Source organism: Mobula hypostoma, chromosome 6 (assembly GCF_963921235.1).
Source record: "Mobula hypostoma chromosome 6, sMobHyp1.1, whole genome shotgun sequence".
Lineage (NCBI taxonomy): Eukaryota > Metazoa > Chordata > Chondrichthyes > Myliobatiformes > Myliobatidae > Mobula > Mobula hypostoma.
In genome coordinates this window covers 143733663-143760231 of record NC_086102.1, presented here as the reverse complement: position 1 = coordinate 143760231, position 26569 = coordinate 143733663, and the positions used below count along the sequence as shown (strand labels likewise).

At 40.0% G+C, this 26569-nt stretch overlaps 1 protein-coding gene across 3 annotated transcripts in view; it reads right to left on the bottom strand.

Moving 5' to 3' along the window:
• rab5b (RAB5B, member RAS oncogene family) overlaps positions 1–22801 on the bottom strand; it is a 60583-nt gene extending 37782 nt beyond the window's left edge. Inside the window, exon 1 of one of the 3 annotated variants that reach the window (XM_063051896.1) lies at positions 22699–22801. The gene's annotated coding sequence lies outside the window, so the exon portion shown is untranslated. Of the gene's footprint in view, positions 1–22029; positions 22259–22608 lie in introns of those variants that run through there. The other 2 variants (XM_063051897.1, XM_063051895.1) reach the window with 2 other exon arrangements.
• Positions 22802–26569: the final 3768 nt, after the last annotated feature.

The following is a 26569-nucleotide window of genomic DNA, read 5'->3' as shown; positions in this document are numbered from 1 at the left end:
TTCTCTGTTTGAACTTTCTCTCTGAGTTTCACAACAACACCCGCCTTTTCCCTGACCATGGACAGTGCGCCATCTGTTGCCACGCTGACAGCGTGACTCCAGCCAACCCCCAGTCTGTCCAAGGCCTCGATGAGGCTGGAGAAAACGTCGTTCACCGTTGCGATGTTGGTCATGGGCACCATCTCCACAAACTCCTCAGTGACGGTCAAAGATGCATCAACACCATGAATAAATATTCCCAATTGAGCTACATCAGTCACGTCGGTGCTCTCATCAATTGCAATAGGGAAGGCAATAAATGACTTCACTTTGTCTTTTAGTTGACTGTTCAAATCTCCTGCAAGGCCCCCAATTCTCTCTGCCACAGTATTTCTTGACAAGCTGATATTACCAAAAGCCTGTCTCTTCTCAGGGCACACCAGCTCAGCCGTTGTCAGCATGCATGCTTTGATGAATTCTCCCTCTGAGTATGGCTTCGATGCAGCAGCTATTTTGTTGGCAGTAATATAGCTGGCCTTGACAGCTCCATCATGAGTCTCTCGACTTTTGGTGAACACTGATTGTTGTTTTTTTTAGAGCTGCTTCAAGCTCGTTTACCTTTTCCGTTCTGAGTCCTCCTGTGTATTTGTCATATTTTTCTCCGTATGACGTCTCATAGTGTCGTTTGATATTGTACTCTTCTGTCACAGTCACTTGTTGCGAGCATATCAGACACACAGGTTTGCCATTGTCTTCATGGAAGAAAAAACAATTTTTCCAATTATCGTTGAATATCCGACTTTCGATGTCAACTTTTCTTTTCTTGGAAAGCATTTTGATCCGCAGCAGCAAACAATCTCAGCCTTGCTACAGGTGTTACTTACCTGAGTACTCTGTGTCTTTATACTGTGACGACGTAAGTGGGGTCCTAGTCTTCAGTGCAGGGTGGTAGATGCATATGCACAGCGGGTGGTTAACTGCCGCCTATTGTTTTCTAAGTACATACAACAAGCTGCCAGCACAGCAGGCGGCACAGACAGCAGTGGGAGAGAGAGTGGCTGCCGTACAGATACATAATAAATGGTCGCGAATACAGGCATCCTCCACTTTTCGAACATTCGCTTTACGAAACCTCACTGTTACGAAAGTCCTACCCTGTTTTCGCTTTCAGAAGGTGTTTTCACTGTTACAAAGAAAGGCAGTACACGATAAAAAAAATCAGCACGCGAAAAAATCAGCGCGCGATAAAAGGCAGCGCGCGCCCCGAGCAGCCGCTCTGCCCCGGATTCGGAATGGCATCGCTGAAACACGTTGCATTGAGCAGCCATTAGCAAGATGAGTTCTAAGGTGTCGGAAAAGCCTGAAAGAGTAAGGGTGTTACACAGAGCGTAAAACTAGACATAATTAAGCATTTCGATTGTGGTGAACGAAACAAGGACAAAGTGAGTTTGGCTTGTGGAAGTTGGCGAAGATGATATTGAAGAGGTTTTGGCATCCCATGACCAAGAACTGATAGATGAAGAGCTGATGCAATTGGAAGAGTAAAGGATAACAATCGAAACCAAATGCAACCGAATGCAGAAAGTAAAGCAACTGCGTGAGATTTTCGCTGCAATGATAAAGTACGACTTTAATTTTGAAAGGGTACGTAGATTTAGGGGATATTTGCAGGATGGTTTGAGTGCTTACAAACAACTGTATGATAGAAAAATGCGTGAGGCTCAGCAGTCAAGCAAGCCTTCCACATCAGCCACAGCAGACGACGAACCTTGACCTTCGACATCGAAGCGGGCGGTCATAGAAGATGAGCTGCCTCCCCTGATCGACGATGAGATGACACCCCCGTCTCCCACCACCCCAACCCCCGGGCCCCGGACAGATACTGTACCGATTCACGAAGAACGGAGCGGTAGCCAGGAGGCACACAGCACATCTTTAAGAAAAAAGCCGAAATAAACATGTTAATTAATTAGGTGTGGCCTAGCATGTAATTGTCGGCCCAGAACAGAGGCGATGCAATCTGCAATCACCTCTGATCTGTGCCGACATTTACGTGCCTTTACAAGTAATCATACCAATCTTGGAATAAGGAATTTAAATCATGGATTGAAATGATTTCTAAACATAGTTCATTACCCGATTCACTAAATTCTCCGTATGACGTCTCATAGTGTCGTTTGATATTAAATTCCACGAGTCATACTCATATGGCTTAGTTTTTTAAAAATGATGACTGAATCAAACTTAGTAACAGATTCCTGAAACATTCAATTCTCCACACTCTCAACAAGTAGTGTTACATTTACGTTGGGAAATATTTTATATTTTTATTTACAGATAAAATCCAACATTTGAAGGATGGATCTTGCTGCAAAATAGAAAATATCAATTTCTGTAATAAAGCTGTTATTGCGATTGCAGAGTTTAGTTGAACCAATTTACATATGTTATATCCAATTCCCTCAAAATTGCTGGCATTCTATTAGGCAAAAGGTACTCAAATCAAAACAGTTGTGTTATTGGGCAATCTATAACATCAAAGTAGATACCCTGAGAACAGATCAGGTTTTGGCCATCTTTAAAAAAAGATTTAGACACGATGAAGTGCTTACAACTTTTTAAATTTCACATGACACGACTGGGTAGGCTGTACACTGTAGATAGGCACGTTGCCAGCTTGTAGTCCAAGTTCCCCAAAACCACCACCCCCAGCTCTTCAACAGGAAGCTGAAACAACAACTGAAAATCACACACAATAATGGGTCAATTCTGTCGGCACAGCAATCTGCTGGGATTTCCAGCACCTCCAGAACTAATCAATTAGATCTCCATATTTCATGTATGTTAATACTCTTTTTTTAAACCCAAGGTACAGTACATCTGAAAATACTTTATGAAATATTGGGCTTAAGTGGTTCTTGCCAATCAGTGACAGATATTATTCCACATCCCATGTCAGGTATTATTTCAATGAGAGATTAAAACACAGAAACATTGAGAAATTTTGGGTTAATCTAACATAACAGCTTGAATTTAAATCTAGTAATGCATTCCACGGTTCCCAACAGAAGAATACTCATTCACATTTTAACACAAAAGAACACAAAGTGAAACTCAAAGTGAGATTTTAATCATCAACCCAAAGCAGGAAAAATGCAGAGGGCAAAGAGATTTTTAATAGAAGATTCCAGAAATTATTGTTCTACTAACAACAAAGAAGCTATTAGAACAGCAATAAGCAAGACACCAGCATGGAGGTACATAGATATTTGGAAGGATTTGGTGCTTTAAGGACTTGGAGGTTAGAAGGATGAGGACATGTAAGAATTTTTAAATTATGAGAAATTTACTGGGAAAGATTTAAGCCTGCAGTATGACACATTAGAGGCTGTGCTGTGTTAGGTGCAAAAGAGATTATTTTGAGACTAATGACTATAATTCTATTAGCTTTTAAACAGTTATGAAAAAAATAGAGCTAGTTCACAAATTAATTCTTAAATTGGGACAAAGCTAATTTTGATGGCTAATTTTAATAGGAACTCACAAAGTTTGATTGGGAGAGGTTTTTAAACAGGTAAAGGGGCATCTGGCAAGTGGAAGGCTTTGAAAAGTGAAATAGGGGAGAGTTCAAGGCCAACAAGTTCCTGTTAGAATGCAGGGCAAAACAGGCAGAATGAATGAAGCATAGCTGAAAGAAGGATATTGAGGCTCTGGTCTAAAAAAAAGGAGGCACGTGTCAGGTATAAGCAGCTGGGATCAAGAAAATCCCTTGAGGAGTAAAAAGTATATCAGAAAGAAATTAGGAAGGCAAAATAACCACATGAGATATCCTTGACAGGAAAATTCCAAACAATTCAATCATTAACAGCAAAGGATAACAAAGGAGAGAATAGCTCCACAAGGATCGGTATAGTCATTGATATGCTGAGGCAGAGGGTTCGATGAGGTCCAAAATGAATAATACTCATCTGTTTACTGTGGAGAAGATAATGTAAGCTGGGAACTCAGGAAAGAGCACTGTGATGTCCCGAAACATTAACTTTACAAAAGACAACATGCTGATAGAAACACATACAAGAGGCTAGAGGAACTCAGGTCAGGCAGCATCTATGGAGGGGAATAAACAGCCAACATTTCATACCAAGACCCTTCATCAAGACTGGAAAAGAATGAGGTGCAGATGCAGGATAAGAAGACAGGGAGAGTACTACAAGCTGGCAGGTAATAGGTGAAGAGGTAAAGGGCTGAAGAAGGAGGAATCTAATAAGAGAGAACAGTGGACTGTGAAATTAAGGGAAAGAGGAAGGAAACCAGAGGGAGATGATGGGCAGGTCATGAAGATGGGATGAGAGGGTAACCAGAATGCAGAGCAAAAAAAAAGATATTGAAGTGGGCAGGAGAAAAGGGGAATAATTACTGTAAGTTAGAGAAATCGATAATGGTGCTGAGGCATATAAAATTGAATAAATTACCAGGGCCTGATCAAGTGTATCCTAGGGCATGTACAAAACAAGGGAGGAAGTTGTAGTAGCCCTGGAATCGATGTTTGTATTGTTCTTAGCCACAGGTAAAGTACGAGAAGACTGAAGGCTGGTAATCTTGTGCTTTTATTCAAGAAAGGCTGTGAGGACAAACCAGGGTCCTACAGGCCAGAGCTTTACGATAGTCACATAGACCAGTGACTGTCGCCGCCTTTGGCACTGGAATGATGGTCGCTGCCTTGAAAACTGAGGGAGCAGCGGACTGTTTCAGAGACGTTGAATATACCGTATCCGTCAGCACCTCAGTTAGCTGGCCTGCATAGTCTTTCAGAACGAATCTGGTATACCATAATGACATTGTTCAAAAAGCATTTAAATGGGTAACAGATAGGAAAGATTTAGAGAAGTATGGAACAAAGGCAGACAAATAGATTTGCCTAACTCTGTGACTTTGTGAACATATTGGATACCTTTGAAACAGCAAATTGCATTTACCATAATAAAAACAATCCATGGTATTTGAGCAAGGACGTTAGCAAAATTTTACACTGAGCCACATAAGAAAGTAATAACTGATCAAAAGCCTGGTCAGAAAATTAGGTTTATCTTAAATGAGGAAATTAGGAAGGAAAAGGAGACATGGTGGGGGGTGGGTGTAGGGGAGGTTGGTGGTGTGGGGAAGACAGGATTGTGGAAGGAAATTCCAGAAGAAAAAGCTTTCTGAAATTACTAAACAGCAAGAACAGGTGAAACTACTATTCTCAGTTGAAACTATCATAGAATAAGAAATATACAAGTAAATACTTACACAGTTACATCCAAGATGTGAAGCACAGTATATAGGAGTGATTATATAATAAAGTTTACAGCAGTCAATCTTCTAAAACTGAAAACTAAGCATTTACCTGTTCTTTGTTTATTTTAAATATCGGCTTGATAGCATTCATATTCAATGTATAGTTCATTTGAGAACTACAGCATTCTATGTCAATGATTCTCTAATTGATCCTCAGACCTCACTACCTGTTATTTAGACATGAGGCAGGAGAAGTTACATCAGGGCTGAGAATGAAAATCAGAGAAGCTCAGCTTAAGTTGAGCAAGGCAGAAAGAATTATTTCAGCCAACAACTATGGAAAGGAAAACCATCCATTCAATGAGCACAGTCTCAAGGAATATGATGGTCTAATAATCCATCTAATCATTTACAAATTTGGTTTAGGCTTTAAAATTCTGATCAAGAATTAATGCCCTCAGAAACTCCAAAAGTACAAACAGAAATTACTCCATAATGCTAAATAGCAAAACCTATCATAAATTACTCACTTGTTAAAAATTTTCCCACCTGTCATGTCTTCTTAATTAGGTTATTTTTTATAAATTACAATGTAGCATTTTACTTCATTTCTCATTCTTTTATATGTACATTTCTAAAACACGCTGTTTCCCCTCTTGCTTTGCAGGTAGCTAAGTAATCTGCTGATGTTTGTATTGAATTATGATGATCTATGGAATTCAAGATCAGATACTGTATAGGTAACAGCCAGACAAGAGAAACACCAAAGATTTTACAGTTAAGTGTAAACTACTTAAAAATAAATATCTACCCTCTACTTTTCCAGTATAACGGATAATTAATTGTGGGAAAACTTAAAATGTCAATATTAAACTGTCTGAATTCTAAATTTATAACAGAAAAAGATTCTAAACTTCCAAGTTATCTGATAAAAATTTTTCTATTCTTTGGGGGGGAAAGAAACAGGAAACTCACAAATTGCCATGGAACAAATATGTGATTGAAATTCAAAAGGAAATTACAATTCATTTAAAATACAGAATTTTGATCAAGTAAAAACTGCTTGCAACACATAGACACTGTTCAATATGCCCTCCAACTCCTTTAGCTTAGAGCTGCTGTTTTAGAATTTGGCTATTGTTTTCTACACCGAAAGGAACAAAGGTTTATGATCATATTTATGACATTAGCATGTACAGTGCCTATAAAATGTATTCACCCCCTTTGAAGTTTTCATGTTTTATTGTTTAACAACATTGAATCACAGTGGATATAATTTGGTTTTGACACTGATCAACAGAAAAAGACTCTTTTGCATTGAAGTGAAAACAGGTCTCTACAAAGTGATCTAAATTATTTACAAATATAATGCACAAAATAATTGATTGCATGAGCATTCACCCTCCCCCCTTTAATATGACACACCAAATCATCACTGGTGTAGCCATTTGGGTTCAGAAGTCACACAATTAGTTAAATGGAGATCTGTTTTTGGAGACCTGTGTGCAGTCAAGGTGTTTCAATTGATTGTAGAAAAAATACAGCTGTATCTGAAAGGTTCAACAGGTGGTGAGCCAGTATCCTGTCAAAAACTACACCAAAAAGACAAAAGTACACTCCAAGCAACTCCGCAAAAAAGTTATTGAAAAGCACATCAGGAGATAGATACAAAAAAATTTCCAAGTCACTGAATATCTCTTGGGAGTACAGTTAAGTCAATCATCAAGATGTCGAAAAAATATAGCACAGCTGTAGATCTGCCTAGAGCAGGCCATCCTCAAAATCTGAGTGACTGTGCAAGAAGGGGACTAGTGAGGGACACCACCCAGAGACCTATGACAACTCTGGAGGAGTTACAAGCTTCAGTGGCTGAGACTGTACATACAACTGTTGGCCGGGTGCTCCACCAGTCGCAGCTTTATGGGAGAGTGGCAAAGAGAAAGCCACTGTTGAAAAAGCTCACATGAAATCTTGGCTAGAGTTTGCCAGAAGGCCCGAGGGAGTCTGAAGTCAGCTGGAAAGATGTTCTATGATTTAATTAAACCAAAATTGAACTTTTTGACCATCAGACCAAACACTATGTTTGGGCTAAACTAAACACTGCACATCATCTAAAACACACATCACGCTGTGGGGATGCTTCACTGCAGCAGGCCTTGGAAGGCTTGTGAAGATACAGGGTAAAATGAATGCAGCAAAGTACAGGGAAATCCTGGAGGAAAACCTGAAGGAATCTGCAAGAGAACTGCAACTTGGTGGAAGATTTGTTTTGCAGCAAGACAATGACTCCAACCATAAAGCTAAAGCTACAAAGTTAAAATTAACGAAGTTATTGTTCTGCAGTAGCTAAGTCAGAATCCAGACCTCAATCCAATTGAGAATTTGTGGCTGGATTTGAAAAGAGTTGTTCACTCATGATCCACGTGCAATCTGACAGAGCTTGAGCAGTTTTGTAAAGAAATGCAGTGTCCAGATATGCAAAGCTGATAGTGACATATCCCCACAGATTCAAGACTGTAATTGCAATTGCCAAAGATGCATCAACTTAATACTGACTTGAAGGGGGTGAATACTTAGCAACCATTAATTTTTGTGTTTTATATTTGTAATTATTTTAGAACACTTTGTATAGATCTGATTTCACTTTGATACAAAAAAGTCTTTTTCTGTTCATCAGTGTCAAAAAAAATACAAATTAAATACACTGTAATTCAATGTTGTAAAACAATAAAACATGGAAGCTTCTAAGGAGGGGGGTGAATATTTTTTATTGGCACTGTAACTTAAACCAAAATGTCAGTACAATACTCAAGGCCATACTGAGCTAACAGTGACACCAGACTTTAAATGACATTTTGACTTCAAACCCCCATCCCCACTTAGCGGCACACAAGATCCTGCAACATAACATATAGAAACAAGGATTCAAACACCACACTGTCATCCCTCAGAATCCAGAATATCTTTATTTAATTCAACACCACAAACACATATTTTGATCAGCTGCTTCTCAACCTATGCTCTGAACAAAATAACATTTATAACAGTAAGTGCAAACTAAAAGTAGTATCCACTTATTAAGGAGTTCTTTGGAAGAGTGCAAGTTGTACTTTCTAACTCAATCTACCATGCTATTGCACTGCACAGTATTATTAAACCACAAACCACGTCATCAAAAACACAAAGGAAGATACTAAACCAGACAGTAAATTGTCTCGAAGAAGTCATAGTCATACTTTATTAATCCCAGGGGAAATTGGTTTTCGTTACAGTTGCTCCATAAATAATAAATAGTAATAGAACCATAAATAGTTAAATAGTAATATGTAAATTATGCCAGTAAATTATGAAATAAGTCCAGGACCAGCCTATTGGCTCAGGGTGTCTGACCCTCCAAGGGAGGAGTTGTAAAGTTTGATGGCCACAGGCAGGAATGACTTCCTATGACGCTCAGTGCTGCATCTCGTGGAATGAGTCTCTGGCTGAATGTACTCCTGTGCCCACCCAGTACATTATGTAGTGGATGGGAGACATTGTCCAAGATGGCATGCTACTTGGACAGCATCCTCTTTTAAGACACCACCTTGAGAGAGTCCAGTTCCATCCCCACAACATCACTGGCCTTACGAATGAGTTTGTTGATTCTGTTGGTGTCTGCCACCCTCAGCCTGCTGCCCCAGCACACAACAACAAACATGGTAGCACTGGCCACCACAGACTCGTAGAACATCCTCAGCATCATCCGGCAAGTGTTAAAGGACCTCAGTCTCCTCAGGAAATAGAGACGGCTCTGACCCTTCTTGTAGACAGCCTCAGTGTTCTTTGACCAGTCCAGTTTATTGTCAATTCGTATCCCCAGGTATTTGTAATCCTCCACCATGTCCACACCGACCCCCTGGATGGAAACAGGGGTCACTGGTACCTTAGCTCTCCTCAGGTCTACCACCAGCTCCTTAGCCTTTTTCACATTAAGCTGCAGATAATTCTGCTCACACCATGTGACAAAGTTTCCTACCGCAAGGGTAAGTCACAAAAAAGTATTCCATACCTTAGTGGTTTACCAGCAAAAGGCAAAGCCACACAAGGATCAAAATCTAGTGTTTCCAAGAGGCTAGACCTAGAGGAGCACATTTCTCAGAGGACTAACAAGATGGATGCCGTGTCAGTGGAGCAAGATAAGGAACTGGTTTGAATATTTCAATATATATGGATCTGGTTCCATCACTTTCAGTTGGTTTATTCAATATTTTAACTAGAACTGATATTAGAAATAGAGTTCTCTGAACTGTTATTTTAGTGATTGGTAAATGTAGTGTTGTCTTTTCTCTATAAAAAGAAGAAAAGCCACTGAAGTTATTCCTTTGATAAACAAGAATGGACCAATGAGCACAGTCCTACCCAACTAGAAGCTGATAGTGAGGTCCTAAACAGGGATCAAAAGCTAATGATTTTGATCAAAATCATTTCAGCTTTGTTGCAAAATAGCAATCTGGTTTACCAATAGCCAATCTGTGCACATCAGGATCATTAATGTTTTTGTCAGACAACTGGCATGTTGTTAATGACCAAATAATATGTTATCTGACATTGATTGGGGAACTCCCAATGTTGCACAAGACTCACAGGAAACTTGTGCATCTAGCTGAAAGGAAAAAAAACTTTATGCAAGGCCTGCTATTATTCAGTGTGTGAAATGCATACACTTAATTACAATGTTCTTTGGTATGCAGTCTTTTACTGGTACTCTTAACCAGAGGATTTAGCTAATTGGCTACTCAGAAAGGGCAGGCTCTGTTATTCTTTAATAAATGAAATGCGGAATAAACTAAATAACTTAAACTTTCCTTGCAATTCAAACAGCTTGTTCATTGAAATTAGAGAACTGGCCCATTTGGCAATGCAGCTGAGGGAGATTATGTCCCCCTTTGTCACAATTCCAACATCTTTTAAAAAGTCGAATGATTTTCTTTTTCATCTTTAGTCATTAAAACTGTTTTCAAGCACTTAGAATCACAATACAATTTATCCAAAATGCATATGACGATTAAAATATTGATTAAGAGGGAGGTGAATGGGGAAATAGGCCAGCATATTTTTCTTTTGCATATTATTCTCAAGCAGGGATATTGTTCATAAGGTATTATGAGCCTTCCAGTTACCCTTCATTGATACCTAAATGCAAAAGCATCGGAGATACTGGAAATTAGATAACAAGTAGAAAATGCACAAAATATTTAGCTGGTCAGGCATCCCAAATGGAAAGAGAAATGGTTTACATTACATTTCACATCAACTACACTTCACTAACCTACAACTTTAAATTGTTCTTCTTTTCACCAATGCTGCCTGATGATGAATCTTCCCAGCACTTTACCTCAAATACATGCACTTTATGACAATCCAAAAATTGATTAACATCCTAAAGCTTGGAAAAACAATACTGATCAAACTTCAAATTTCAGTAACTTATGTGGCTAAGAGCTTAAGGAGATTTGGTACGTCACCAAAGACTCTAGCAAATTTCTACAAATGTACTGCAGAGAGCAATATAACAGAGAGCAATACATCATCATCTGGTATAGAGGCTCCAATACACAGGATCGTAAAGATCTGCAGAGGGTTGTAGATTCAACCAACCTCATCTTGCTAGGCTCACCAGCATTATGTACATTTTAACAAGGCGATGCCTCAAAAAGGCCACATTCATCATGAAGGACACCCACCACCCAAGAAATGCCCTCTTCTCATTACTGTGATCAGGGAGGAGGGTACAGAAGCATGAAGGCACACACACATTTTTGGAACAGCTCTTACCTCTCTATCATCAGATTTTTGGATGGTTCAAGAATGTCATTATTTTTAAATACATATCTGTGTGTGCAAAACAAATTTCATGACATACATCAGTGATAATACAACTGATTCTGATTTGATAATAAAATTGATTCTGATTTAAGCCACGAGTACTTTGTACTAATATTTGTTCATGAAGGTCAGAGAACTGATACATTATTTCTTCCAAAAACAAGATTAAATGAAGTCAGTCAAAAGACAGAGGGAATTCCCCATGATGTTGGCTGGAATGGAGCATTTCAGTTATGAGGAGAGGCTGGAGAGGTTTGGTCTGTTTTCCCTAGAGCAGGTTGGTTAAGAGGGGCATAAGTGAAATGTTTCCATGCTGTATGACTCCATAACTTTAAAACATCCCATGCATTGTCATTTACCCAAATGCAAGCATTAGTGCTGCTTAATATAGACACTCTGACACACTAGGAACTAATGTCTACCTCTTGATAATTTTAGGTACAATGAAGAGTACCAGTGATGATTGTCATGTAAAATCCCACCAAGATTTGATGAAAATATGTTTTATATAGTCATAACCTACACAGTACAGCAATGTTCCACAAGCTTTCAAATTCAGTACAGGTCCACAAAACTAAAGGGCATAATATCAACTCACTACATAGTCCTTATTCTTTCACACATTTTACTGAAATATTTCTCCAGATTAAGCAGTCACAGAGAATAATGCAAAGAATACAAAGTGAATGATCAAAAACAATGAAGAACAAAGGTCAAAAATAAATATTAAAAGAACAGCAATGCATCAAAATAAATTAGGTACTTTAACTAAACAATTAGTCTTGGTGAAACATACCCTGGTTGTGTAAAGGATAGAAATGGAGATCACAATTCTCTGTCTCAGAGGACACTGAGTATTCATCCACTGAACATATTCAAAACACAGGTCAATTGACTTTTAGATATTAAACATTCAGTGAGACGATAATGGAAAAAACAAAACAAAGGTCAAAGATTAACCATTATATTGCTGAATTACAATGGAAACTCAAATGCTGAATGAACAATCACGGTGCTTTTTTTTCCCCGATTGTTTCGCTGCATTTAATGAACAACAATTTTTAAAAATAATAATCTTATTACTCAAACAACTTTCTAAATCCTTCTGGAAAGTGTAATGAATGACTATTTCACCATTCACCAGTTTAAAAAAAAACTGATGATTTGATTCCCATTGTGTGTTTTCCTACCTCAATTACATCAGCCTACAAATATGAAAGTTAACAACTTGCAAAGCATTAATCTTTCTATAGAACTCTTGCTGGAAAATGCACAGATGTAGACACAAGTCAAGAATAATATTAGAATTGGATATGATAGCCTTCACAGTAAAATAGGAGTCAGATGAGATGGTAGTTGCTTGATAATCTGCAACCCGGCCCAAGTAAATGTTTTCAGGAGAATAGATAAAATAGGTTATTTTATGATACAGTACCTGCATTACAGTCCATTTGGGCAAATCACTTGCTTGAAAATACTGCATAAAAAACAACAGACTTTCACATTCTAAAAACTATATCTAGTATGATACTGAAAATAAAGGTGTGCTGAAAAAAATTAAAGACCAACTTTTGAATGTTCAGCATTCACAGAACTAGTAACCTACAGCTACATCTGCCACAGAAACATTCAAATGAAAGGTGCGACTCTGACTTGTATTAGTTTTTTTTTAAATCCATGTGAAAAATTATTTCTAAACTAAAATATTCTTATTGGCATACTCATTTTTGGTTCCAAAAATAAAAGAATTAGAACAAAAACAAGTAGATGTCTCCAGTGGATTTTCAGGATGATCCAAATCATATTACAGCCAAGTAATATGTGCTGTATATTAACATCAAAACCTGTTCTCAAGCATCTCCCAATAAAGAAAGTTACAGCACCCTGAACATCTAAAGGCATTTGGCAGTTAACAATAATCTATATGGGAACATATTCTGAGGATTTGAAAGATTATTCATCAATTTGCGTATGTAAAAAGAATTTTTTCACAGTGCTGTTTCAACTTAAGAGCTTTAAATTCTAATTTAAGATACAGTTAACAACCTACTGCTAGCAAAATGTCTACAACAGAATCAACATGCAAGATTAGTTGTAACAAGCTAACCCCTATTAAATAATAAATGTGAGAAAATCTGCAGATCCTGGCGATCCAAAGCAACACACACAAAATCCTGGAGGAACTCTGCAGGCTAGGCAGCAGCTATGGAAAAGAGTAACAGTCAACATTTCGGGCTGAGGCCCTTCTTCAGAACTGATGAAGGGTCTCGGCCTGAAACGTCGACTGTTTATTCATTTCCATAGATGCTGCCTGACCTGCTGAGTGCCTCCAGCATTTTGTGTGTGTACCCATTAAACTATATTTGTTTTGGAAACAGAAAAGTGAGATTAATTTCTTTCATATAAAAAGGTACAAATTCATTTCAGGATTCCTCTTTACTGTTCTGCTTGTACAACACAGCAGGTCATTATTCACAAAAAAACATCCTGTTCTAGAAATGCAACGAACTGCAGGGAAAAACATGCCTGTAATTTCATATTTGTGTGCAATCTGCAAGAGCACCATATTCTGCTCCCACTGTAAAAACCATGACCCATTTTGTTTCTCAATACACAGAGAAGCACAACCAATCCCTTCCTAAAAAAGGATATACATACTTTCTGTAGAGGGAGTTCAGCAAAGGTTCACCAAAAACCATTCCTTGAGCTTGTTACGTGGGGAGAAGTTGAATAGACTAGGCCCATGTTCTCCAACACTTGGGAAAATGAGATACAATTTTAGTGAAATGTTTGAAATTCTTACTGGTGTTCAACGTGACTTAGGGCACAGCAGCAGAATTATGCCATTCGTCCCATCAAGTTTTCTCCACCATTCCATCTTGGGTGATTTACTACCCCTCTTAACCCCATTCTCCTGCATTCTCTCTGTAACTTTTGACACCCGTATTATTCAGGAGCCTATGAAGCTCTGCTTAAAATATACCCTATGACTTGACCACCAGAATTGACAAAAGAGAGTCAGTGACTGTTGTTTACTTGAATTTTCAGAAGGCCTTTGACAAAGGCAATGCACATGAGGCTGCTTAACAAAATAAGAGCCAATGGTATTACAGTAATGATCCTAGCATGCATAGAAGATTGGCTGATTTTCAGAAGACAAAGAGTGGGAATAAAGGGGGCCTTTTCTGGCTGACTGCCAGTGACTAGTGGTGTTCCGCAGGGGTCGGTGTTGGGACTGATTCTTTTCATGTTATATGCCAATAATTTGGATGATGGAATTGATGGCTTTGTGACCAAGTTTGCAGATAATATAAAGATAAGTGGAGGGGCAGGTAGCGTTGAGGAAGCAAGGAGCCTGCAGAAGGACTTGCACAGATTGGAAGAATGGGCAAAGAAGTGATAGATGGAATACAGTGTAGGGAAGTGTATGTTCATACACCTTGGAAGGAATAAAGGTTTAGACTACTTTCTAAATGGAAGAAAATTCAAAAATCAGAGGTGCAAAGGGACTTGAGGGTCCTTGTGCAAGATTCCCTAAAGGTTAACTTGCAGGTTGAGTCACTCGTAAAGAAGGCAAATGTAATGTTAGCATTTATTTTGAGAGGACTAGAATATAAAAGCAAGAATATAATGCTGAGGCTTTATAAGGCATTGGTCAGACCACACATGGAGAATTGAGAGCAGTTTTGGGCCCCTTATCTTAAAAAAAAAGTGCTGGTATTGGAGAGGGTCCAGAGGGGGTACATGAGAATGATTCCGGGAGTGAACGGGTTAATTTACAAGGAGTGTTTAGTGGCTCTAGGCCTGTACTCACTAGAGTTTAGAAGAATGAGGGGGATCTCATTGAAACCTATCCAATATTGAAAGGCATAGATAGAATGGATGTGGAGGAAGATGTTTCCCATAGTGGGGGAGTCCAGGACCAGAGGGCACACGCTCAGAAGGATGACCATTTCGAACAGAGATGAAGAGGAATTTCTTCAGCCAGATGGTAGTGAATCTGCGGAATTCAATCCTGCTTGTTAGGTCTTCAAAGCATTCTAACAGATTTGTTAAGCAAGATTTCCCATTAAGGAACCATACTAACTTTGGCCTATTTTATCATGTGTCTCCAAGTACCCTGAAATCTCATCCTTAATAGTGGACTCCAATATCTGATGTCAGGCTCACTGGCCTATAATTTCTTTTCTCCTGCCTCCCTCACTCCTTAAAGAATGGAGTGACATCTGCAGTTTTCTTGTCCTCTGAAAATTCCAGAGTCTAGTGATTCTTGAAAGATTGTTACTAATGCCTCCACAATCTGTATCCTGAGGTGTATTCCATCTGCCCCAGGTGACTTATCTACCTTTAAGACCTTTCAGCTTCTCGAGCATCTTCTCCTTAGAACAACAACTACACTCTCTTCTGCCCACTGAAACTCATAAATTTTCGGCATACTGCTAGTGTCTCCTACAGTATTTAAAGTATCCTACAATACTTTATAAGCTTGCCTGCCATTTCTTTGTCCCTGATTACTACCTCTCCGCATCATTTTCTAGTGGTTCGATATCCATTCTCTTTTCTCTTTATAGATCCAATAAAAAAATTTTGTGTCCATTTTTATATAATTGGCTACCTTACCTTCATATTCCATCTCTTCTCTCCTACTGGCTTTTTTAAAAGTTGTTATTGTTGGTTTTTTAAAAAAGTTTCCCAATCCTCTAACTTCCTACTACATTGTTACATTTTTGCTAGATTTCTTTTGCTTTAATGCTGTATTTGACTTCACTTGCCAGCCACGATTGCATCATACTCCTTTTAGAATATTTCTTCATCTTTGAGATGTATCTATCCTATGCCTTTCGAATTCCTCCCAGACACTCCAGCCATTGCTGTTCTGTTATCATTCCTGATCGTGTCCCCTTCCAATCAACTTTGGCCAGCTCCTCTCTCATGCTTCTGTAATTCCCTTAACTCCACTGTAAATCTGATACATCAGACTTTAGCTTCTGCCTCTCAAACTGCAGGGAGGATGTTTTCCATTGCTAAGTACTCTAGTACAAGTGATCGATCACAGTTTCAAAATAATGGGGAGGTCATTCAGGATTGGAATGTGGTGAGATTTCTTCATTCAAAAACAGATGAATCTCTACCCATATTATATTCAAAATGGAATAATAAACTTCTAGATGTTAGAGGAATCATTAGATATGCAAATAAATGGGATAATGGTAAAAACTGGTCATGATCTAGATCAGTGGTTCCCAGTTTTTTGGGATTACTGCCCCCATTCTTCGCAGAACACATTCCCAGTGCCCCCTCTCCCTTTCCAGCCATTACATAAAAACTATAAAGAATTTTGATCTCTGAGGTGCAGTGAAAGAAAATAGGTAATGCAAATTCAAAGCAGTGACAAGTAATTGCAAAATTTTTTCAAATCTATTTAAAGCAACAAATAAAATTATTTCTTTATTTAATTACTGTAAAAATAACTTTCATCAACAATTTTAGAGCGTATATTAGCATTCCAACTATTCACTACTTCATAATTTTTTCACCATTCAATGAGATGGACGGGCTTGGTGCAGTGATATCAGCTTCTCAACATCAGGCTGAATGTCTCTCAGAAGGAGCCTCAGATCCCCACATTCAGTAATTTGCAGTCTATTTCACTGTGTTGAAAGCTGGGTGACTGCACTGAAACCGCGCTCCACTAAATATGATGTTAGAAAGGCAATACAGAATCTCTTGACTTTTTCCACAGTGCAGAATGGTGTTCAGAGATTTTTTTCTGCAACCAAAAATCTTAATTTGATATTTTGTACCTCAGCTTAAAGATATTTTGTAGTGAGATCAGTTCTTCCTCCATCCTTCCTGTTAATTCATCATTACAAACGTACAGGAATGGATTTATTACCCAATTTAGAATCTGGATTGAGAGAAGATCCAGAAGTATCTCTGACTTGTCTTTCTGCAGCTCACCCAGGTGAGGTGCATAAAGAAGAACATCATCTGGTATTCTTTCTTTCTCTCCCAAAACAAAGAGGCTTGGAATTGTAAAAGGTTATAATTGCCAATGTTACACTTAAATAGGGTTACCAACAAGAGAAAATTTGCAGATGCTGGAAATCCAAGCAACACACACAAAATGCTGGAGGAACTCAGCAGGCCAGGCAGCATCTATGGAAAAGAGTACAGGCGACGCTTTGGCCCAAAATGGCAAGAGATGTAGTAATTACATGAGCATTGTAATCAATTATGAGGTACAGGGGATCAAATGCTTATAATTAATTCATTTCTTAAATTAAGACTATAATCCCTCAGCTGCACCCCTTGCTACCGAGCACCCAACATCACCCTGTTTATCTATACTGTCCCCTTCTAAACTCCCACTGCCTCCAGAGCGGGGGTGGAGGGGGATATCACCCACTTTGGGAGCCACTGCTCTAGGTGAAGAGCTTTCAGTGCTTTACCCCCAGTCATATTTCTTATGCCCTTCACCCACACCTCAACCCTGACCTAGATTATTCAAAACCTTGATTAGGTTTTAAATGCAACATCCAATTATCGCCTTTTCTTTTTCCACTGCAACTGAAGCCTCTTTGGTCACTTCTAACTCCCTGCTGAGGACTTGCCTCAAACTCCACATTCTTGACCCTACACCATCTATTCCAACCTTCACTGGTTCCTAAAGAAATTCCTATCCTTGTTGACAATTTCATCCACGGCCTTGCTTTCTGAAAACACTTGCATCACAATATCTCAAAGAACATTCCAATTCTCTGACTCATAATGTCACCCAAAGATGAACTATTTTTCAAGCTATCATTGGTATAGAAATTCTTTCGCCATATCCAACTTACCCTTTGAAATTATTTTTCAAAACTTTCCCTCCAAATACATACTCAAATTTTAATTCTTCAAGCTAGCTTTCCCTTATGGTTGGGTTTCTTCCAGATCCAGCAGCCATACTGTTACAACACTTCCATTTTTGCTCTAATGACCAAACACTGAATAAATCCACATCAGAAACATCACTACCCAGAGACAGAAATACATTTGCTCCAGCATGTTATTAACATAAGCTTCAGAAAAATACATCTAACATTCTCATTGTTCTTAATATCCATTTACGTCTTTTTTATGAAGCCATTTATAAAGTATTCTGAATTTTGTTCAATGCAACTGGTTCATGTTCACTACAAATGGATTCCAAGTGCTCAAACATTTAATTCACAGCAGACAAAGTAAAGACTTCCATTGCAGCATACTAACTTCCAAATTCAAAACCAAATGCAAAATGTGAAGTCGTCTAGGACATCTAAGTCTAAACCAAGCTTATTTCATATTAGGTTTGCCTTTGATGTCATCTATTACGATAAAACTGATGAAATTATGTTATTCCCAAATGAGTTAAACATCTCTTGTTATAAGATATTGGTCATGATACTTGAACCAAGATTCTATTTTAATATTTCCTCAATATGGTATAATTATCAGTGAAATACATCACTAAAATGACAGGTTGCATAAAGCAACTATCTATCAACAAACCCATATCAGAGAAACTCTGCAACAGGAAATGAAGTATACTGTATAACACAAACTATATTTGAAGATTATAGGGAAACAACAAACACATAGCACGGTCTTTCTTCAGGACTAGAGCTTAAAAACCTAATGAGTTTAAGTAGACAAGCAAAGTTAGTAATCCAAGCGAGTCGTGTACAGATAGAACAAAAGGAGGGTCACAATTGGGTGGAAGGGAAACGTAAGTAAATTACGCTTTGTAAAAGGAACAAATACAGAAAGTATCAGATGACAATCTGCTGAAATCAATACCAAGCTCAAGATCATTATCAATGCTCCCACATCATCAAACATAACAATAAACAAGAAATTCTGCATGCTGGAAGTCCAAAGCTAGACACACACACAAAATGCTGGAGGAACTCAGCAGGTCAGGCAGTACCTACAGAAATTAATAAACAGTTGATGTTTCAGGCCAAGACCCTTTTTCAGGACTGGAAAGGTAGGGCGAAGATGCCGTAACAAAAAGGTGGGATTAGAGGAGAGAAAATGGCTGGAAGGGGATAGGTGAAACCAGGTGGGTGGGAAAGGTATAGGGCTGGAGAAGAAGTAATCTGATAGGACAGGAGAGTGGACCATGAGAGAAAGGGAAGGAAGTGTGGCACTGGAGGAGGTAATAAGCAGGTGAAAAGAGGCAGAAGGCCAGAGTGGGAAATAGAACAAGAGGGAAGCGGAAAAGAGAAAATGTTTACCGGAAGGAGGAATCAATGTTAGTGCCATCAGGGTTGTCGGCTACCTACACAGAACATGAGGTGTTGCTCCTCCAGCCTGAGAGTAGCCTCATCATGGCAAGCGGCCATGGACTGACATGTCAGAATGGAAATGGGAATAGGCATTGAAATGATTGGCCAACAGTAATTCCTGCTTTGGGAGGATGGAGCAGAAGTACTCCACAATGTGGTCCCCCTATTTACAACAGGTGTCACCATTGTAGAGGAAGCCACATTGGGAGCACCAGGTACAATAGACGACCTAACCCCAACAGATTTGCAGGTAATGTGATGCCTCTTTGGGGTCCTAAATGGAGGTGAAGGAGGAGGTGAATGGGCAGGTGTAGCACTTTGGCCTCTTGCAGGGGTTATGTGCAAGGGGGGAGATTAGTGGGGAGGGACAAATGGACAAGGGAATTACGGAGGGAGCGACCCCTGCAGAAAGCGGAGAGTTTGGGGGGTGGGGAGGTAAAGATGTGTTTGGTGGTAGGATCCCTTTGGAGATGGCTGAAGTTGGGGAGTATGATTTGTTGGTGGCTGAGACTCATGGGGTGATAAGTTAGGACAAGAGGAACTCCATCCCTGTGAAGGAAGCAGGAGGATGGGGTGAGCATGGAAGTAATATGTTGCCCCTTAAGCCCCTATATTTATCATGTTACCATCTTCTGAAAGCCATGTTTTTATTTATTTATTGGCATGCAGCCTGGAGTAGGGCCTTCCAACCCTTCGAGCAGCACTGTCCAGCAACCGCCCAATTTAGTTAGTTCAGCCTTTCTTTAAACAGCTCAAAGATAATTGGATATCACAGAATCAATTGTTCAAAAACTTAATGCAGGAAATCAGTAGAATCAGCATTCTGGTAGAATCACAGCAAATCAGTGAAAGGCCTCTTTTTTTGTCACATATAATTCTGAACTAACTGGTCAGTCACACAGGTAATATGATAGTTATGTCAATATCTAAAATCACATTTTCTGTTGGTAGACAAAAGTAAAATAAACCAAAAGCACATAAAATATATATTATGATTTATAATACTCAAACTTCAGTATCATTACTTCATTATTCTAGTTGACAGACAAAACAGATTACCCTGCAAGGCTATACTGATACTAGAATGTTTCCACTGATGGCCAGAAGTAAACAGCTATTTTCCTATTATACATTTGTAATGTCCCATTTATAAAAATGAAGCACAAGTTTACATTAAAAGAATGAAGTGTATTTCTAATTAACTGCAAGATCCCTAAACATTCTGGCATAATTTCACTCACTGTCCCACCCAGGCCCTCAAGACAAATTAATTTAAATCTTTAATTTAATGCTATCCTGGTAATGATTAGCTATTGTTTTTTTTAATATCAGAAAAAAATATCAAAACTATTATTTTGAAATATTGCTTTCTAATCAGCCTGGTCATCTGGGTTGGAAATATAAACACTTTCGCTTTGAGGCATGCAGTCTCAGTCTCCCAATCAGGTGTATTATCACTGAGATCTGTCATCTTGTGGCAGCAGTACTGTGCCAAGACATTAAAAATACTGTAAGTTACAGCAAAATAAATAATGCTCAAGAGGAATAGTGAGATATATATACTGTTTCTGCTATAATCTAGATGCCAGTCTAACATTAAAATAGACAAGATAGTTTATGGTCATTTAGAATTAGCATATTTAGATAACATTAACTCATTTGGATTGATCCTGCCAAAAGTCTTTTTATATGAAATCTTTGCTATCAGTGGCTTGCCAAACACACTCCATCAACTCATTTGGTTCCCAAGAATTATCACTCAAATTTTTATCTGAAGTACAGAACACATCATCAACAGGCCTGGGCAAGCAACTGGAGAGAACAGTAAAAATGAGGCCACATAATTTTATGAAAGAGTCAGCATCACACCTTAGCACATTCTGGCTGCACCTTCCTCACTGGGACAGATTAAAAACAAGCCCAGCTGCACACATCAATGCACAGTTAGAGACAAATGGAAGTCACTGCTTTAAAAAACTGTAACTTAATCTTGGTGTTCAGGTAACAAGTAGGATACATGAACACTGGCTTTGCAGTTCAAGAATCTAAATCTATCAGTCATAATCCTTTGTCATAAACATTCACAGAAATAAATAACTTTAGACATGTCTGGCTTCAAAAAAATTTGACTTCCAACTAATAACCAAAGTAACACTGAAACAGTGAATAAAACCAGGGATCTCTCTCCACAAGCCCAGTGACAACATCTATGATGGTCAACCAAGGGCAACAATGCTTTAATACCAAAGCTCTAACAGATACACTCATATTCTCACTGTAACTCATTCCTATACATGTAGGGATATGCCTAATCACGTTTCATGATGCAATATTTTACATCTGGTTAAAATAAATTGTTTCCCCATTTTTCTTATTTGGATTTCCCTGATACAGCAAAAATTGTGTAAACTCACTGTAAACTGGCTGAGCTATAACTAATCCCTCCAAGACCTGCATGAGTAAAATAAGTGTTTGAAAAAATACAAAACAGCTATGAACAAATTTGATGCAGTCAGTAAGGTGAAACAAAACTACAACTCCATCCAATTCCCATCTCAATTAAACACAAGGCACTTGCGAAACCCAAAGTACTAACTTGCTGTGTAGAGCAGGCTTTCAGAATTGGATGCTGTTGTTGTCTACTGGAATTCGGAAATGGCCTGGGTTACATGGGTGGAAATTTGGTAAGGGGATCAAGCGAGGACCAAGAAATGATGAGGTGGCGAGGAGTGGGCTTTAGGATTGGGTTGGGGACGTCCCGAATGTCCATCGGGGTGATGTGGGGTACAGATGATGATTATAATGATTAGGGTTGGGTTTGGTTGGGATAGCTTGTGGTGTGGTGGGGTGGGATGGGGTGGGGTGGGGTGGGAGGGTTGCGCTCCCGTCCTCAATAGGCAGGCGGTGACAGTCTGAGCGATAGACGGGGCCTGGAAAGGCTGCGCTCCCCTTCTGATCGCCGGTCCTGAGTACAGAAACGCCCTTCAGCGTTGCCACAGCAAGATGAGACACGGTGGAAGCCCGAAACCGGGCCGCCGGGGGTGGGGGGAGGTGATTCTCGGATGGAGAGAGACCGCCCCCTCCCCGCCGTCTGTCAGCGCGACCGGTAGCGCCGGAGGGGCTCTCTTCCGACCCTCGCAATCATCTGACAGCTGCCGCCTCGATGTAAACAAACCTATCAACGGCCTGCACCGTAAACGGACAGCAGAGTGCGGTCAGCATCGGCAGGGCTCACCCCCTCCGCAGTGCCCCGGCCGCCCCTCACCTGCCGCCGTCGCCGCCGTTGCACTCCCCACTCCAGGCACCGACACCACGACCGCCGCCGCACTCTTTCGCTGCGTCTCCCTCACTTCCGCCGCACATCGAGCCGCTGTGTTGGAAGTGTATCGATCCGCCGCAAACAGTTCCGCCACCCCTCCCCCCTCCAACCGGGATGTGAGCTCAGGGGTCGCAAGTTGGAGTTGGCATGTGGAGTGTGAGGTGCTGTACCACATCCCCTCCCAGTACCGTCAAAACGCCGTTTTTAATCTAACACGTTTCAGCAAAATTAAGTTTATGATATGTTTAAAGCGTTGGCTCGATTAGCATCACTCCTAGCTGTGGGTAAGAAGTTAAGCATTCAAGTTCCAGCACGGATACCCGAATCAAGGTTGGCAATTCGGCCGAGGTAGTGCTGCGTTGTATTTCAGGTGATATCATTACACTACCTTGAAGAGGGGCAAGGGTGTTTTCTTTCATTCGTTGGTCAAAATTTATCACTCAACCAACCATAGAAAAGCAGATTACCTGCTGATCACAGCTCTACTTGGCGAGTTTACTGTGCACAAACTGGAATCGGCTTTAATATTACTGGCATATATTGAAATATGTCGTTTTGTGGCACCACTATATTGCAATACATAATAAAAACTATAAATTGCAATAAGTGTGCGTGTATATATATATATATATATATATATATATACACACACACACACACAAAATAAATAGGTCGTGCAAAAAGAGAAAGGAAAATAGTGAGGTAGTGTTCAGGGGTTGTTGTCCATGCGGAAATCTGATAGTGGATGAGAAGAAGCTGCTTATGAAACTTTGAGTGTGTGTCTTCAGGCTCCTATACCCCCTCCTTAATGGTAACAATGAGAAGATGACATGTCCTAGGTGTTCGTTGTCCTTAATGATGGAGAGCACATTTTCGAGGCATCTCCTTTTGAAGATGTCCTAGAAGCTGTAGAGGCTTATGCCCATGATGAAGCTGGCTGAGTTTGGAACTTCTGCAGCATTTTCGGATCCTGTGCACTGACCCCTCCATGCCAGACAGTTGTGTAACCAGTTAGAATGTTCTCCTTGGAACATCTGTAGAAATTTGTGAGTATCTTTGGTGACATACCAATTCTCCTCAAACTGCTATTGAAATATAGTCACTGTTGTGCCTTCTTTGTAATTGCATCAATATGTTGGGCATAAGGTATATCGCCAGAGATGTCGACACCTAGGAACTTGAAACAGCTCTCCCTTTCCACTGCTGATCCCTTGATGAGGACTGATACGCGTTCCCTTGACTTCCCCTTCCTGAAGTCCACAATCAATTCCTTGGTCTTACTGATGTTGAGTGTAAGGTTGTTATTGTGACACCATTCAACTGGCTGATCTATCTCGCTCCTGTACACCACCTCGTCACCATCTGAAATTCTGCCAACAATAGTTGTGTCATCAGCAAATTTATATATGGTATTTGAGCTGTGCCTAGCCACACAGTCATGAGTGTACAGAGCGAGAGAGTAGAGTGGTAGGCTTAGCATGCATCCTTGAGGGGCACCAGTGTTGATTGTCAGCAAGGAGGAGATGTTACTTCTAATTAGCTCATACTGTGGTCTCTCAGTGAGGCTGTGAAGGATCCAGTTTCAGAGGGAGGCACAGGTATTGGAGCTTGTTGATTAGAACTGAGGGTATGATTGTGTTGAACACTGAGCTGTAATCAATAAAGAGCAGCCTGATGTAGGTATTATTATTGTCCAGGTGATCCGAGGCCGAGTGGAGAGTCAGTGAAATTGTATCTGCTGTAGACCTATTATGGTGATAAGCAAATGGCAGAGGGTCCAGGTTCTTGCTTAGGTAGGAGTTGATTCTTGCCGACCAACATCTCTTTACAGCAGATGTAATGACACTGGATGATAGTTGTTCAGACAGCTCACTCTGCTTCTTGGCCACTGGTATGACTGTCACCATTTTGAAGAAGGTGGGAAACTCAGCAGTGAGAGATGTCCTTGAACACTCCTGCCAGTTGGTTGGTATAGATTTACAGCATACAATCACAGCCTGATGCCTTGCGAGGATTCACAAGATCACAAGACAAAGGAGCAGAAGTAGGCCATTCGGCCCATCGTGTCTGCTCCACAGCTCCCCCATGAGCTAAACTATTCACCCATCTAGTTCCAATTTCCGGCTTTTTCCCCATATCCCTTGATACCCTGACTAATTAGATACCTGTCAATCTCCTCCTTAAACACCCTCAATGATCGGGCCTCTACAGCAGTATGTGGCAACGAATTCCACAAATCCACGACCCTCTGGCTAAAAAAATTTCTCCTCATCTCTGTTTTAACTGGGTACCCTCTAATTTTAAGACTATGGCCTCATGTCCTGGACTCACCCACCAAGGGAAACAACCTTTCCGCATCTACTCTGTCCAACCCTTTCAACATTCGAAATGCTTCTGTGAGATCCCCTCTCATTCTTCTATTAATGAATGCAATCCAAGAGCCGACAAACGCTCCTCATATGTTAGCCCCTGCATTCCAGGAATCATCCTCGTAAATCTTTTCTGAACTCTCTCCAACATCAGTACATCCTTTCTAAGATAGGGGCCCAAAACTGCACACAGTATTCCAAATGAGTTCTCACTAACGCCCCATAGAGCCTCATCAACACCTCCTCACTCTTATACACTATTCCTCTTGAAATGAATGCCAACATAGCATTCGCTTTCCTTACCGCCGATCCAACTTGGTGGTTAACCTTTAGGGTATCCTGCACGAGGACCCCCAAGTCTCTTTGCACTTCCGATTTTTGAATTTTCTCCCCATCTAAATAATAATCTGCCCAATTATTTCTTCTTCGGAAATGTACAACCGTACATTTGTCAACGTTGTATCTCATCTGCCATTTCTTTGCCCACTCTCCTAAACTGAATAAGTCTCTCTGCAACCTTTCTGTTTCTTCAACATTTCCTGCTCCTCCATCTATCTTGGTGTCATCCGCAAACTTAGCCACAAAACCATTTAATCCATAATCCAAATCAACAATATACGTCGTAAAAAGAAGCGGCCCCAACACCGACCCCTGCGGAACACCACTAGTAACCGGCAACCAATCAGAATAGGATCCCTTTATTCCCACCCTTTGCTTTCTGCCTATCAGCCAGTGCTCCACCCATTTCAATATCTTTCCTATAATTCCATGGGCTCTCGTCTTATTAAGCAGCCTCATATGCGGCACCTTATCGAAGGCTTTTTGAAAATCCAAATACACAACATCCACAGGCTCTCCCTTGTCAATCTTATTCGAGATTACCTCAAAAAATTCCAATAGGTTGGTGAGGCAGGATCTTCCCTTCATGAAACCATGCTGGCTTCGGCCTATCTTGTCATGCATCTCGAGGTATTTCATAACCTTGTCCTCGAGGATTGACTCCAATATCTTTCCAACTACCGATGTCAGACTAATAGGTCTGTAATTTTCTTTTTGCTGCCTCCTTCCTTTCTTAAATAGCGGAACTACATTTGCGACCTTCCAGTCTTCCGGAACCATGCCAGAGTCTATTGATTCCTGGAAGATCATTTCCAATGCTTCCACAATCTCCAAAGCCACCTCCTTCAGAACCCTTGGGTGCACCTCATCCAGACCGGGAGACTTATCTATTCTTAGTCCACTTAGATTCCCAAGCACTTTCTCTCTAGTAATCTTGACTGTACCTAATTCTATTCCCTGATATCTCGGGCTATCAGGTATATTGCTCATGTCTTCCACTGTGAAGTCTGATGCAAAATGCTCATTCAGTTCCTCCGCCATCTTTTTGTTATCCATTATAATTTCTCCAGTATCATTTTCAATCGGTCCCGTATCTACCCTTGTCACTC